Genomic DNA, 9,447 nt, shown 5'->3' with positions numbered 1-9,447 from the left:
TGTGGCTCTCAGGGCCCATCCCTTGACCCATTCTTGGTTACTGCTATGTGAGTCTTCCTGATGTATATAGATGGATCACCTTTTAGGGTGTCCAAGCCTGCTGTTTTTCTGGAAGTGTTTCCATAAATTGAGCTTTTAATAAGCTACAGAAATACTAAACAATGTTTACAGACTAGAGTCTTATGACATGTAGAACAAATAGATCAAACTAGTTGGGATTCAATCTCACTTAACTTTGAAGGTGAGTCTGGTCCCTTTGTACCTGTCTCACTCATCCCCAGTCCAAACCTCCAAACCCCTGAGAGACACTGGGGCTCAGAAATGCCCAATGTGGGGCAAAAGTGTCACCCTCTGAAGGGTATATATTGAACTTCACCTCCATCAGGGTCTCTGGGAACCTTTGCAAGAACTGCTTCCCCCAACCACTGACGATGACCATGGCCCCTGGAGGAGAGAAGACACAGTGAGAGCGGTCAGGCTGTCTGCGGGTTTTTGGAGGGTGGCACCTTGCAGCCCCCTCATCACCTGCATGTGGAGGAAGCACTGAGTTTTCCCCCTGAGAAAATGCCAACATGGTGAGGAGGAAGACTTGGGCTGGAGCTTACCTGAGACAGTGGTTTGGGCATTTGTTTCTATGAGATGTTAGCTGGTTTATGTGTTTAGCTGTCTGTTCTCTCCCACTCCCAACTAGCTTGGAACCTCAGCTCCGTGAGAGCAATAATCTCATCTGCCTTATTCAGGGCTGTATCCTTATGCCTACAGCAGGGCTGACACAGAGTAGATGCTCAATCAATAACTGAATAAATACAAAGTCCAGCCTAGCCCACAACAGGATGTGCTCCCTCCCCTTCTGATCCTTAGTTTTCTCATCCATAAAACGAAGAGTTCAGACTCGATACCTCTAAAACCCCTCCCAGCTCTGATGTTCTAGAAGTCTGTAAGGTTGGCAAATCTTGAGGCAATGTGAACATGGGCTGAGCACTGATAGAGCACTTACTTGTTTCATCATTTGAAAAGAGCCTGGATACTGAAAACAGCTCTGGGCCTTAAGTTGGAAGATCTGAATTCCAGCCCCAGATCTACTTCTTACAAGCTGAACCTCGGGTAAAGCACTTCCCTTTGCCAAGCCTCAGTTTTCTCACCTGAAAATGGGACTACAATACTACTTCACAAGGCTTTTATAAGTAGCACATAAATTAATTAATGTAAATCAAGTGGTACATGGCAGACACATGGTATCTGATGCATCAGAGCCATACCTGGGCCTTTCCTGTGGGCTCACTTCCCCTCAATACTTCTCATATTCCATTCAGTCATTTTTTAAAAATAACTTCGTTGAACTAAAGAAGGTTAGCTGTGACATGGCACCACTGAATTTAGAACAGGATGAAACAAAAACCAACTTCCCTGAGTTGGACTCTCACTCTATGCTGAATATGTTTGATTATTATTTCACTGAAACATCACAACCACCCATGGGGTATTATTCCTAGTGTAAAGGGAAGGGGCTTGAAGTTAGGCAACTTCTTCAAGGTTGTCCAGCTAGGAGATGGCAGCCTGGAGAGTTGAGCCTGTGCTAGCAATTAAGTCATTATCTCTCAGCTCCAGACGTACCCTTTTATACTCTGCTTTGTGATGCTGCGAATGAGACTCTGGAATGGTAGATCCATTTTGTCAGGAACATTCCTGAAAATAGGGGGCAGTTCCAGGAAGCCCTGCTGCTCCTGATGGCATCAACCTAGTGATGGCTCCCCACCCCAGCAGTGGCTGGGTTGCTTCCCGGCACCGTCCGCACAGGGCCTCTTCTGCAGAGTCTGAGTTCCTACTTCACACAGCCCCTGCCTAAGCTTCCAGGTTCTGTAACTCCAACCTCTTCCCTTTGTTCCTCTAGCCTCAGGAGTGGTAGTTCCTCCCTGCAAGTGCTCTCTCTCTGATCTCAGCATCCCGCTTTACTTCTCCAGCCCTCCAATACCCTGTATTAAATTCTTTTTGTTACAGTAACTAGTCTGGTTTCTGTTTTCCTATCTGGACCCTGACGGATACTTGCTTGAAATACTGACCAAGCCTACCTGCTTTTGTGTACCACCTTGAAACCTGTTTTGACTTAGCTGTTTTAGGGAAGGTGGCTGAGGAATCAGGCAGACACAGTCAGCTGACTCAGCTGGCACTGAAGCCTGACCAGCGCTGGAGTAAAAGCCTCCATGGAGGCTCTGCCGAGGTGGAATCACAGGTGGGTGCAGTACCTTCCTCCGGTGGCCCCTGGGGTAGACAGATGGGCATCACAAAATCATTTAGCACCGGGCCCCTCGACAGCTCCAACAGAGCGACGTCATTCTCGTACGTGTTGGGGTTATACAGGGGATGGAAGAAGACTTGTTTGACACTGAGACTCTGTTCATTCTCATCTGACTGGGTCCTCCGAAGCTTGCCTGGGCAAGAAGAAGGCATGTGAGGCATGAGGGCAGCGGAAGCTTGGAGGATAAAGTCCCACCTTGTTCCCTGTCAGCCCCTGTCCCATGCAGCCCATGCTTCCAGCCCTAACCCTTACAGTGCCTTTCACGTACCTGTTTTAAGCCATCCCTCCCCATTTGCCTTTCCCCACATATTGTCCTGGGCTCGAAGCTCTATCTTTCTTCATAATCTGATCTGATCCCATTGCCTTGTAATTAATACTCATTCCAGGGCCCATTACCATATGTCCAAACCATAGTCACCCTTCCGTACCTGGGTAATGTGTTGCCTTCTCCGTGAAACCTCGGAGATTCTTGAGTTACACGCTTCAGTTAGGAATCTCTTCCCTATGAACTCCCTCTGTTCCTCTCCTACAGAACTTACTGCTTCCTGCATTTTATTAGAGGATTTTGTGCTCATATTTTATTCCTTTATTAGACTATCAGTCCTTGTGGGCAGGAACTTGTGTCTTTAGATCTGACATAGTGTCAGAACATAAATATGTGGTGAACTGAACTCCATCAGCCAGTTTACAAAGGACAGGGGAAGCTTGGATTGTTTGTGTATGAATCACTTGAAACCACGGATTCATAGAAGCCTGAGACATCTTTGGAAGTTATCCAGATGGGAGTCTTTATTATAAAATCTAAGGCCTCAACTTCAATGATCTGTTCATGGTCCTAACATCCGAGAATCACTGCCTTGGGCTTCGACTGTGATCCAGGACTTGGGCAGGTCCCTGGACTCCAGTCCTGGCTTGTCCTTCATTCCCAATGACTCCCTCCCTGATGACTGAGTGAGTAGATACACCCCATCCCCAGAACCACAGCTGGATTCAGGAATCAGCTTGGCCCACACTCACCCATGATGATTTTGAAGGCAGAGGGGCTGAGCAAGCCCAAATCATGAAGACTTAGGCCCTCTGAATCCGGCGCTTCATGGAGACAGTGAGCCGCAGTCACAATCCATTTGGAGCCTGAAACAGAAGTGTGGACACACCCTGTCCTCACCTTGCGTCCCACTACCTCAAGCTGAGGGCTTTCAGACCCCTCTCCACGGCACCCCTCTCCCTTGCATTTCACAGCCCCAGGGCAGAAACTCATTGATCTTAATCTGAAGATGAGGAGTTGAATCTGTGATTTCATCTACTTCCCCAACCTAGGTCAACACTGAACATTTTAAAAGTGATTCCAGGTCTCCCTTAAATGCATGGGGTTGGCAAGCTCCAGACAGCCCAAGGCGTCCATAGTCTTGCTCACGGGTTGCCCCTTGGGCCTTGCTGCTCAAGGTGCGGTCCCTGGACTAGCGGCATCAGCCTCACCTGGGCGCTTCTTGGAAATGCAGACTCTCAGGCCCCCACACAGGTCTACTGAATCAGAATCTGTACTCAGTAGTAAAATCTGAGAATCTTAAAAGGAACTTCAAGTAACTTCTAGGCGTATTAAAGTTTGAAAAGTATTGTTGCACATGATTCTCCTCAAATGTGAGTACACATTTATAATAGAATCATGTGGGGAATTAAAAACAAACAAAGAAATCCTCCCCAAACAATGTCTGGGCTTGAGCCATACCATCTAAGTCGTGGAGTGAGGCCCAGGTACAAACACACTTTAAAATTGCCCCCAAAGTTCTGCTGTCACGAAGGCTGGGAACCACTGCTCTGACCCAAACCTCTCATTTTATAGACATGGATTCTGAGGCCTTAGGGGAGAGGGGATGTCTAGGGCAGCTCTGCCCGTGGGTGGCAGGACCAGGGCTGACCGTGGGTCTCCTGATGATCAGCCTAGCACATCTCTTGTATCTTGGCTCTTTTTCCCTTGCTGGACACATTCCTGCCCTTTGCTTAATATAGGATCAGGGCTTGGTTCATCCCTCAGATGAATCAGGTGACAAACCCATAAATAGCTGAGCCCAGAGACATACTGGGATGAGCCAAACAGAAAGAAAGGTACCAGGGCTTTGGAGTGTGGGTATCATAGCAGAGTTCAGAGTTGCGGGTAGAGGTCCCTTTCTGTGCAGGTCCCTGGCCCTCTCAGGGGCAGCCATATGCTCCGGCTACTGGCTTCCAGATAGTGCTCTACACAGGCCATCCTCTTTCCCCTGGTGGTATTTTTGATCCCAGTCTACAGCCAGGGGCTCCTGGATAATTTTCCAAGTGGATAAAGTGGAATGAGGCACCCAGATTAGGAAGCCTGCCATGGAACAGGGCTGGGGAGAGCAATGATGAGACCAAGACATAGCTTCATCTCCCAGCTCTGCAGATAGTGAGTCCCTGAGTCAGGACCTCTCTGCACAGGCTTCATGGTGGGCACTGAATGGGCAGGTTCCCTCTGTCTGTCCCTCAGCTTCTTCTCGGTTTCTTACACCCTCTCCTGCCTTTCCTTCCCTCTACAAAACTAGACAACAGGAGGAGGAGGAGATTCTAGATGAGAAGGGCTATGGGCAAGGCTGAGGATATCTTGCAGAGCTCTTGTAGCTTGGCTGAGGGTAGAGAAGTGGGAACAAACGTGCAGTAGACACAGTGAGCACTGAGCATCATTGAACTGAAACACCCAAGGCTTCAGAACAGGAATCTAACCCTTAAACCGTGGGTACTTAAACCATCTCTCTTACATATAATACATTCTAACAAAATCAGAAGTGTCTTTGCTCTCGTCCACTCTCCCTGTCTGCTCCTCTCCTCTCTGCTTCTTTTCTGATGTTTTCCTCTCCTCTGGTCCCCCTGCTTTTCTCCTTTCATGATTCTGTATCTCTCATTTCCTGCCCTACCAGTTTCTCTTTCTCTGTTTGTACTTGTTTTCTTTCATTTCGCCCTTCGTCCCCCTTCGCTCTAGGGAGAGGGCTCTAGGTCTGTGACACGCCCTCTTACTCTATTTTTGTCTTTGTCCTTCTAACCCCTCTCATTCTTGGTTCTCTCCCCTGCCTGCTCCCCACTGGGCTCCCCTTTAACCTGTGCTCACTCACTGTGACCCTTTGGGAGGCTCCAGAGAGTGAGAGCTCCTGTCTTTGTGTTTGTGGGAATATAAGGATCAGCCCCTCTGCCGGGTTACCATTTCACGTAACCCAGATGTCCAGGCTGCAGCCTCACCAGTGCCTGCACCTTCCCTCAGGGGTCCCTAGTCAGGGAGCTGTCCTCCCCTGAGCGCACCCTGGAGGAGAGGGTGGGTCAGGGTGAGGCGAGGCCAGCAACCCTAGAGCTGCCCAAGCAGAGGTGGACCAGTCCATGCCTTCCTCCTCTGTGATGGGGTCAGAGGGACTCTAGATTGCTATTAATTTTTATCATGATGTCAGAGCTGGGATGGACCTTAGTTCATCTTAGCTGAACTGTGATAGGAAGAGCCATAAATCATTTCTTTCTTGCCTTTGCTGCCACTCCCAACCATGTTCAGTCCATTACAAACGTCTGGCAGTTCCCTTTTCCAATGGCTTTGAATCTGAATCTGCCTGTTTCCATCCCTCATCCCCTATTCTTATTCTGAGGCTAATGACTTCCCTCCTCACTACTGCAATCTAGCCACCTCACTGGACTCTTGGCTTCCAGATTAACCCTTCTTTCAATCCATGTTGTCTCGGGAGAGGACTTTTAGGAACATGATTATAAACCTGGAGTAGCATTTAAGATGCATCTTGATTCCCAAGCATCGCATTCAAAGCGTTGAAAATCTCCCTTCTTTGACTCCTCTAGGGTGGGTTTCCTGGTTCTCCCTCGGCCCAGGGCACTGGCACACCCTGACTTTGAGCTGCATGGAAGTGCTTTGTGTTGTAGTCCATGTTTAAGGGTCTGACTCCCTGACCCTTCTCAGTGCCAGAGAGTGACCAGGGCTCAGGAAGTGTTCCCTGAAGGAGCCAGCTGGAACAGAACAAGTGTCTCCCTGCTCCAGCCAAGGGCTCTTTCTACCACATTGTGCTTCTGGGCCCTGCTGCTAGAGTGGAAGCTTCTCAGTGAAGAAACCTTGTCAGTCTCCAAGAAGAGGGTCAGGTCCCTTTCCTCTACCCCACCCTCTAATCCTGGATCCTCCACCCCTTCCACCTCTCCTTACCTAGAAGGGAGCCCCCGCAGAAGGGCTGCCCATTCAGGTGTGACAGCATGGCAATCCAGGGGGTGGTGCCCTTCTGGGTGGGGCGTCCATTGATGATCCTGGCCAACAGATTCCGGGAGAACTTGGGGATCCCACACACTGCAGCCAAGGGAAGGAGGATAGGTCACACTCTGGGCTCCACCTTGCCCTTTGCAAAAGCTGCTAGCTCATCACCCTCTGTAAGGAATATCTGTTATTTTTGATTTCCCAGCACCCATTGCCCCTTTCAGTAATAGCACCTGAAGTTTCCTCTAAGGTCCTCCCTTCCCCCATTTCTTCTCCCTTTAGCCTGAGTTGCAATGATCTTACCTCTGGTTCTAGGGGTAGGAATGTGACCATGATCTGACTAGTGAAAGCCTTCTATACTCTGGTCACAGTGATTGCTCAGAGATGGGAATGTAACCCTGGACAGGCCAATAAAAGACTGCCTTGGGAGTTTTGCTAGAAGGTCCTTCTCAGTTGGGGTTGCTAGACTATGGACTATAAGCCCAGACCTGCCAATCATCACTTTATGGAAAGTCTGTAGAAAAAGTTTCAACAAACAAACACAAAGCCCACAAGAAACTATCCTCCTTTGTATCTACTCCCTCTCTAAACATCTCTTCAGAACTGATTCTGGGCTCTGGATCCCCTCACTTCCAAACTCTTGGGGACCTGGTTTTGAGGATTCATACCCTTCTCCTCTATCTTGCACTTCTCCTTTCTTTATGCCTCCAAAACATGATCAAGACTTTTCATGCTAAAAATTGCATTTTCATTTTCTCAGCTTCTCATTCATTCCATAGTCTCTCCCTGTCCTTTCTTCCGTAGTCAAGCTTCTGGAAAGAAAATTGACACTCAGTATCCACATCCTTCCCTGTCCTTTGGAGGTGGACTCAAAAGAACAAAGTACCATGGTTCACACAAACTTGGACATAAAGTGGCCATTTGACAATCTAATAGATTTGTAGTCATACATGGAGACAGAATGGCTCTGGACCCATAACTGGAACTTCAGTGGTGATATTTACATGTATAGGAGGACACTATTTCTGAAATTTTCTCTCATGTATTCTTCATCTCTAAGAATTCTCCTCACCTTGCAGCTAACCACTGTTAAAGCTGGAGCATCTGTTGTTTTAGGTGAGGCTAGATACAGCTTTGACTCATGAAAGAGCAAAACAGAAACCAAAGTCTGAAAATACAAACTCATTTGAAGAGTCAGACAAGAACAAGAGGTTTGTATTAATTGGTTTCAGGGAAGCAAAACCTGGAGAACTGGGCAAAGATGTCCCAGAGAGGCTGCCTCAGGAAAGAGATAAAAAACCTAGGAGAAGCTTGAGAGAGAGAAAGAGAGAAGGAGGGAGACAATGGGAGGAAGAGAGAGAGGAAGAGAAAAGTGGGAAAGAAGGAAGAGGCTATGGAGGAGGAAGAGGAGGAGGATTAAGGACATGGAGCATAAAGGAAGGGGGAGGAAGGGCTAGGGACTTAAACATGAGCATGGGTCTGTCCCCTGGATCCTCTTCCAGACTTGATGGCAGTTGTTGGTCCTGGTGCCTAGGAACATCCAGCCTGGAAGTGTCCTCTGGACTGTCCCGGCTCATTTGCATTGTTGATCACTTTTTTCTTCTTGACACTTTCTCTCCTTGGCTTCTGAAGCTCTTTTCTTCCAGTATTTCTGATTTCCCTTTTCTATGTCTTTCTTGGGGTTTTTCTTCTTTTCTCCATGCAATCCATGCTGGTGTTTCCCTTCTTTAGTCCTCAGCCCCCTCGTCTTTTCTTTTCTTTTCCAGTGGATGATGCCACTTCTTCCCATGCCTTCACCCCACTTAGACCCTGATGAATTTCAGATCAGTGTCTCTAATCTGCCTTCTCCTCTGGACTCCTCCTTTCTACACCTCCAGCTGGATTGCTCATATACTCCTCAAACACAGCAAAACCAAGTCCTGGTCTCCATCCTTCACCAGCCATCTCCCCTTTGTTATTCCAGATGTCTGTTAATGTCTGCACAGACAGTGTCCTTGTTGCCTCCCTTTTCTTCAGCCACCATCTTTAATCAGCCACTGGTAAAAAAAATCATGCAACCCCATGACACTTTAGTGTCTCAATACATCAACAATATAAATCCAAAAACCTAGAGAATGTGATGGAACACAAGACTGATAATCTCTGAAACCAGCTGCACATAAAGTGTAAGGTATAATGTAGGATTCTTTTAGTTCTCAGTAGTGTAAAAAGCATGACAGTTTCAATATGATACGAACCCCAAACACAAACTGTGAGCGTATGACATGGGAGCCCTCGCTAACATATTAGCTTGTGTTCCACCACATCTCCTGTCTGCACTATTTCACACAATGCCTCTGCACCAAGTTCTACCCACTACACTACTTGAATGCTTTCAGACTGCACCCCCACATCTTCAGTGTCACGCCCTTGGCCTGGTGGTTTGCACCACCTCTCTCCAGAATGGTTGCAGTGATTTCCCTATCACTCTCTCTAGGTTGGTCCCTCCCTCCACCCCCTCCACTTGCCACAGCCTGCTGCCCACACTTAGCCTACTGATTCAGAACCTGCCATGGGTGAGACCTAGGAACCTGCATTCCTAATAAACACAAGTGATTCTGATATGCCCCAAATTAGGCAGTCACTGGCTACAGGACAGGGCACTAACACAGGTATGACATTCAAGACTGTCTACTCTCCCCTACGCCCTCTGTTCCCATCCACTCGGGGCACACTTTCCTACTTGACCTTTGTCCCCTCTGCCCTGCCCTCCCATCTCCCAGTGTATTCTTTGTAACCTCTTTGAAAAGTTACCCAGACCCCTTTCAGTTGTGTGAACCTCTCCCTCCTTAAATTCCCATAACACTACGATCTCCACTCCGCTCATGACATTGAACTCCCCTTGCCTGCATGAGACTTGGGTGCACACGAT

The sequence above is a fragment of the Bubalus kerabau genome, chromosome 2, assembly GCF_029407905.1.
Source record: "Bubalus kerabau isolate K-KA32 ecotype Philippines breed swamp buffalo chromosome 2, PCC_UOA_SB_1v2, whole genome shotgun sequence".
NCBI lineage: Eukaryota > Metazoa > Chordata > Mammalia > Artiodactyla > Bovidae > Bubalus > Bubalus kerabau.
Note: the sequence above shows the minus strand (reverse complement) of the source record.